This window comes from Clytia hemisphaerica, unplaced genomic scaffold (genome assembly GCF_902728285.1).
Source record: "Clytia hemisphaerica strain Z4C2 unplaced genomic scaffold, Clytia hemisphaerica genome assembly, whole genome shotgun sequence".
Taxonomy (NCBI): Eukaryota; Metazoa; Cnidaria; class Hydrozoa; order Leptothecata; family Clytiidae; genus Clytia; species Clytia hemisphaerica.
The window spans coordinates 75335-82902 of NW_027103439.1; the positions used below are offsets into that span (position 1 = coordinate 75335).

At 36.7% G+C, this 7568-nt stretch overlaps 1 long non-coding RNA gene across 1 annotated transcript; it reads right to left on the bottom strand.

The window, feature by feature from the left end:
* Positions 1-3168: 3168 nt before the first annotated feature.
* On the bottom strand, positions 3169-6786 carry LOC136798140 (uncharacterized). Its single transcript, XR_010845351.1, has 3 exons — positions 6210-6786; positions 4334-4403; positions 3169-3383 (listed from the first exon to the last, which is right to left on the bottom strand). It is a non-coding gene; the product is annotated as an uncharacterized lncRNA (long non-coding RNA).
* Between the last annotated feature and the right edge of the window lie 782 nt (positions 6787-7568).

Genomic DNA, 7568 nt, shown 5'->3' on the forward strand with positions numbered 1-7568 from the left:
GGAAATGCCTTGCTAGTACCACAGGATTAGATTGCAGAATCTGTGTTCTCTCCATATAACTTAAATTGCTTATTTCCTCTTCTGTCATGTCTTCCCCTTTTATCTTTTGAATAATTTCAACAATCTCAGACCATCTTAAGTCGGCACACGATAATGTATGAAAGAATGTTGGCAACCCTAATTGCTTAACCATCGCTAAAATTTCATTAAGGAATCGTTTCCAATATGCAGGAGTTCCTTTTAAATTATTCATAAAATTGTACGCATTGTCATTAGCAACGAAATTGGATATAGTCTCCTTAAAATTTGAGACAAACGACCGGCAGTCAATCCTTCTGTTTGAATTTTCTTTAGAGCTGTGTTGATGCTATTGTTTAAATTCAAGTGTTGTAATAATGATTGCGCATAGAAAATGTAATCACTATCAGAGGAAAACTTTTGACTGTAGTTTAATAATCTTTGATTAAAGTATTTACACGGGCTCAATTTTTCGTCTCTTTGGTATGTATATCCAAACTTGCCGCTTGGGAATAAATGGGGGTGTGCGAGCATTTCACAATCTTCATCGCAAATTATTGGAAGAGGTTTTTTGTCTTCTCCGGGGGCAATAATTACATTAGAGTCGTCAACAATGTCATGGGCTAATTCGGGAACAAAAAGTGTTTCTGAAGCGGGGACACGCAAATGATCTAAAGGATTATCATTCTCTTCTTCTTCATTTTCAACAGTTTTCACTCGATCAACGTTTTCCTCGTTAACAAAATGAATTTCATTATTTTCAACCTGATCATTGTTGTTGATGGAGCCGATCCAGCAGTCAGGTATAGAATCTACGTTGATTTCAATGTCAGAATATAAAGGATTGTTATTTTTTAGATAGGCCAAGACTTCTCTAACAATATTTGGCCGAACGGGTTCAAAGTAAACATTGGATTTAAAGTTCAACTTTTTCTTCAAAGCCACTCTAACAATGCCGTTATTGTCCATTCCACGAGGTAGTACATTGCAAATTTCATCTGCTCTAATCGGGACGTTGCAAATCGCTCCTTTCATTTTTGGGGCTTGTCCTTTACTCATTATTGTTATTCTCTTAAACAGTAAGCGTTTTGCAATGATAATTTTTTCTAATTTTCTTATATCCGAAAATCTTTCTGGCAAGTTCATGATTTGCAAATTATTCGCAACTGCTTGGCAGGGGACCTTATTTTTTAGAAGCTTTTTATGACATGTCTTACAAATGTATTCTTTATTATCGAAACTTAGAACACGGTAGGCGAAGACCTCCCTGTTGACATCGGCATACTTATTCTCATCAAATAAAACAACAGATATTTTATACAGTAGTCTGTTACAAATCACACAAATAAAAAAAGGACCTTTTCGAATTTCTTTTTTGAACGTTTTCACCCGCTGCATCATACTGTCTTTGTTAGCCGAAAATGTTTTCTTATTACTTTTCCCTTTTCTATCCTTTTCTTTCCTTGATTTTTTCTGATCTTCTGTTAGATTAGCACGGGCGTTTGTCATCCGTAATCTATCACTTTCTGTTTTTTCACGCTTTTGTTCTTCTGCTAGATTCGCACGGGCGTTTGCCATTCGTAATCGTTCACTTTCTCTTTTCTCACGCTTTTGCTCTTCTGTTAGATCAGCACGGGCGTTTGCCATTCGTAACCGTCCACTTTCTCTTTTCTCATGCTTTTGCTCTTCTGTTAGATCAGCACGGGCGTTTGCCATTCGTAACCGTCCACTTTCTCTTTTCTCATGCTTTTGCTCTTCTGTTAGATCAGCACGGGCGTTTGCCATTCGTAATCGTCCACTTTCTCTTATTTCACGCTTTTGCGCCTCTGCTAGATTCGCACGGGCGTTTGCTTTTCGTAATCGTTCCCTTTCTCTTTTCTCACGCTTTTGCTTTTCTGTTAGATTTGCTCTAGCGTTTGCTTTTCGCACTCGTTCTTTTTCTCTGATTTCAAGTTTTTGTTTCTCTATCAGTTTCGCACGTGTGGCAGTTTTCTGCGATTTATCATTATCTTTTTCTTTAGACGTTATATTAGAAGGTTTTTCGCAGACCCCTTGTTGAGATCTTTTAGACGGCTCGGGTCGCTCATTGTTGTCGTAAATAGCTTGCTTTCTTTCTTCAGTATTACTGGACGGCCTGGAGTGTTCACTATCATATTTCCGCTCTTTCATTTTTTTAATGTATCCGGACGGTCCGGGTTTTTCACTATCAATCAGGGGTTGCTTTCTTTTTTCGGTGTATCCGAAACTACGGAGATCGTTTTTAAAAGCGTTTAGGGAATCATTGGAAATTGATGTTTTAATATATTGGATTTCAAAGGCGATTTGATTGTTCCGAAACTGTTCTAAGTAGAATATTTTAATGTATTCCTCGAGATCTCTTTTAGTGCTAAACACGAGCAGTACGGAGGTTCCCGTATTATCGTAACAGCACATTCCCTTTGAGGTCCGATTGTGAGAGTCGAAAACATAGTAATGGTTGTTGTCAAAAATAAATGCAGTTCCGTTACCACAACCTAGAAAAATGCCACAATTGTAGGTTGGGGGTGGATTTACAAAATTTTTACTGTTGCCATCTAGCACTAAGACAGTCACAGGAGTCCGCAAAAATTCATAAGTTTTGCTTTCAATGCATAATCGAGAGGGTAAGTCACTCATTTCAATGTATTCGTCTGTGTACCCGAGGCCGCGGTATAATTCATTGCCTAATCTAAGAATAATATCTAAATCGCACTTTTCCCATTGCCTTGGTGGTTTTAAATAGGAATAAAGTATAGCCGTAGAAGCCATATACATACATTGGGTGCCAGCTTGAGGACCGAAAATAGTCGCATTCCCTTGATTGAAAGATGCTAAAACTATTTTGCAGAAATTAATGGGACCAGGATTTGTTTCAATATCCCCGCAGGTTACAAGAATTATGCCAATATAAAGAGCTACTGATAAAAACTTGGATGGCTTCAAAATTCGGGATAGCCCTTCACTGGAAGCACACGAGGTTATTATCAGATCGCGATAGATTGAACGAAGATTTAGTTGACGGGTATAATTAAAATTGCCGATTGAGATTCGATAGGCATCGATAGATATCATTTTGTCTTAACGCCGTTTAAAGGGTAGGGTAATAAAAGGACAAAAGAATTAACAACAATATTTAAACAGTTTGGTTTTTCTTTTTAAACGTATAGTTTTGTGAGCTGAGTATGCTTCGTAAGTTTCGTATGCTTCGTAATAAGTTTAGTATACTGAGTAAGCTGATTAAGCCGAGTAAGCTATATAAGCAGATTTAGCTGAGTATGCTATGTAAGCCGATTTTGCTGAAATTGATTGTGACCCTTCCCTCGAAGGAAGGATTGATGGAATTAAACCTGAAAAAAGAAAAAGAAAAGGTTACAAAATTTTATATCTCCGGACTGGGAAGTGCTATAATTAGACAAGTACTCTTGGGTACCTAATAAACGAGGAGGAGGGGGTTGGAATAAAAATGTCCTGGGTGGAATTTTTTTGACAATCAGCAGAATATAGAAGAATCAGGGCAAAAAAGGAACTTTCAAAAACATTTCCTCGAAAGTTTGAATAAGAATGTCCCGGGTGGAAAATTCTCAAAAAATTAATTAGCGGGGGGGGACGCTTATTAGGTACCCTAGAGTAGTTGTCTGGTATGGTAATTGGGTATTGTGGATAAATTACTGAAGAGTATGTAAAATACCAACGAACTCAATTTTTGCATACCATGCGCCATATTGCCAATACCTAATCACTAGTGAAAATTTCAAGTCAAAAGTCAAAAGGCTTGATGTGTATTTTACAAACCGGTCTTCAAAGTACCAAATAATCACGTTATCAATCTTTTATGTACTTATGCAATTTAATGAACAATTTGGATAGCAAATCATCTAAATCTTTATTTATTATACCCTCTTGAACATTTTGGTCAGTAAATTACCAACCAGACAGGTGGCCGACTCAAATTTTTACAAACAATCTTGTGTTATTACGGAGTCAAAAATTTAATCGTATTTTGAGATAATTACCTTAAGGGAAGGAATTTTGGCGAAAAGAAATTCAAAATTATAGGTCTTTCGCCAAAATTAATTCTCACCGAATTTATAAATTTGATCAACTCGCCAAAATGATTCCGTCAAATTGCACCAAAATTGGCGAATGGGCTCATTCGCCAAAATTTCTACCCGTCAAAGTTTCTTCTCTTAAGGTAGTTCCTAGTTTTTGAAATGATTTGCATAGTAAAAAAGAGGGAAATGTGCAAAAGGGTTAATATAACAGAATATAATACATTTTCTGCAAAGAAGTCACCTACCTGAATAAAAACCAGGATAGATGGATGCAGCAGTTTGCACACCAAATTAGCTTGAAAGCTAGCAATCGAGCTGAAAAATAAACATATAAGAAAATACCAACTGGAAATGCAAGAAACAATTGAACATGAAGCATAAACAAACTTGTTTTCTGTTAATTAAAATCAGTTCAGCATATTGCAGAAAACAACAGCGCTGTCAAATTCGACAACTCTGGTTCTATAGTCCTTTAGGCAAACTCGACGGTCTATTGAATAACTAATTCTGCCAGCATAAATTACCATACCTCCAAGCTTCAGTGGATGCAAGCGTCAACCAGCGGAAAATTGGATATCACCTACCGATAAGTTTGTTCAAATTGGCACGCTAACAGCTCTCTCGGGGTAGCACACCGTAGTGTTGCAAATTTTCCCGCGCGGCGTGCTATAAAGTATTTATACAACTTTAGGTTGTAATTTTCCGTAATTTATGCTGGCGGAATTACTTATTCAATAGACCGTCGAGTTTGCCTAAAGGACTATTTTGGTGTTGTTGTATTCCGCAGCCTTACCCTTGTTGAATTCGACAGCGTCTTGCTGAGCATTGCAGAATTCTACAGAGCTGCCAGTGAGGGTAAAACAAAAATCAAAAACAGGGTTCCAATATGGCTAAATAGAAATAATTTCAAGTGCAAAATTGTCTGTAAGTAAAAAGGAAACTTTTTTTGTGGAAAATAGTCGACTTTCTACCGGGGCTCCAGTTCATCTTCAATTGAGAAAATTTTTGTTGTATGTTAAACTAGGTTGAAAAATAAGATTTTAATTCCTAGCATTTTTAATTTCAATTTTTTGTTCTTCTTCAATGAAGATTCTCTTTTTGTCGCTGTTGAATTCAGCAATGCAAGCGTTATCGTTTTCTGCAACGCTAGGTTCTTAACTCCACGTTTTTTAAATGCGCGATGTCAAATTCAGCAGCGCTGTTGTTTTTTGCAATTTCTTAAACTGAAATAGATCTACTGTGAGATCAGTGCGCCATTATATGTGTCAAATGTCACAGTGTTCATACAGATGTAATTACTCGAACAGTTCGATTACCAAACTAATCAAACTTTGTCAAACTAAATCGAACAACAAAAGTTCGATAAAATTGTGAGTATTTGATTAAGTTTGACAAAAGATATTAAGTTCGACAAAGTTTGACAACAAGAAATGTTCGACAAAAAACTCAGTTCGATAAAGTTTGACAACAAGAAATGTTCGACAAATTCGACAAAGAACTCCGCAGATCTCGACTTGCGAAGGCTGCAATCGCATCTTTTGCTTTTAGGCTTTACTGATTTTTGCTCGGAAAAAAGATTAAATAAAAATGTAGCGCGTTCTCGAAATGCTTCATTTTTCTTTTTTTTCTTTTGACAAATATTGTGCAAGCTTTGCTCGAAAAAGTTTGATTAAACTTGCCAAAGTTTGATTAAAAAAAGTTCGATTTCAGTAATCAAACTTATCTAACTTGTTTGTATTTCATGAAATTTGTGAGTATTTGATTAAAGTTCGACAACCGTTCGATTGGTTCGATTAATTACGTCTGGGTTCTCATACATCAATCATAATTTGAAACCATGCAAATGTTAATTTGTTTAATTTTTATTATGCGATTGCGCTTCCCGACGCCGCAGTTAACACTCTTAACTGCCTCACAGATCAATTTTGAGAAAACTGAAATTTTTTACAACAAACAGACCGACCGACTCACTTTTTAGACCCAACGACACAAAATGTGATATTCCCGCCTAAAGCTCTACGATGAAAAAAGTTTTTTTTAGTCGATTGTTTGATTATTCATCTCATGAGCTTAGATAGATAGACTTAGGTGGAAAAGACGAGTAAAAGAAACAGATTTTACCTTTAGTTTATATCTGCTGATATGGAATGATGATGGATGGGTGGATGGATCTTTAAGAGCAGCCACCGGCTAGGAAGTGATCTTTGACAAAGTAAATATATATCTTCTGAACAACAAAAAGATTGAGATGATGGATCTCCTTTTCACAAATATATCTTGAGCAACAAAATTTGATGATCAATCTGTAAGTCAGTAAGTCTGCATAAAGTGTACTTCGGTTGTAAAATTGAAATGACTGAGTTTCGTTTCTGAAAAAGTCAGTGAAGCTTCTTGTCAAAATTTGGGTACGTTAGCGGTTTTTTATCTTCATTTTGATACGTCGCCTCGATTAAAAGTTTTGCCGTTATTTCAGTACACGTTGCTCCTGATTTAACGAACGTTGCTTGAACCGACGACGTAACTTCATTCCCCATAAATGTCGTACTGAGAACGCATGACCGAGTCAATTTCGTTCCCAATCTTTTTAAAAGATGGCGGACTCATATAAGGCGCCGTTTCTGCCAAAACGGACCCGGACAGACACACGCACACACGTACGAACAGAACGTTGCAAATGAAAGGCCCACTCGCTTAGCGCTGGGCCAATTATCTGGTTAAAATGCTTATTGCTTGGTTCAATGATAATAAAGAATCCAAAAAAGAACGTCAATTTGGTTTTCTGTTCCGTGGAAAGGAAAGTTAAGCTTGGTCCTCACTTGTTGAAAAAATCGCGTCTAATCACTAGACGCCCGCGTCTAACATTAGGCGCGCGCGACTAAGTGTTTGTAACCTCTAGTGAGTACACTCGTTAGACGCGGGCGTTTAGTGTTAGACGCCTGGACTTTGACAAAATTTGTTAGACGCGTGGAACAAAAAATTTTGTTCCGCGCGTCTAACGTTTAAAGGCACCGCAATGTAAACAGAATTAAATGTCCCCAAAGTTGTAAATTCTCGTAATCTTTTCGTATCTTTTTCGTATTTTTTTCTCTCTGATTCTGTTTTTACAAAGTGTTTTTAGCTGATCAGTACTGCTGCTAATAAAATGCCAAGAGCAAATAGATCTTACTCTTTGAAAGAAGAAGAAGAGCTTTGTGAAGCCTACAGGCAGTACCCCGTCATATATGATAAGACAAAAGTCGATCATAAGAATAATGTCATTACTGAGAATGCTTGGAAGGCCATCGTGGGAGAGCTAGATTTTTTGGAGAATGGTAAGTGATAAATTCATAATTTTCACGAGCTTCTTTGGTTTTGAATACTGGGATATAGTATCATATATAACATTAAAACTAGAAACTAAAAGAGAAATAAGTCACGTCACATCTACACAACACCAAAATGTTTAATCAAACTACCAATTCTTGCCATCAACTAAAATAT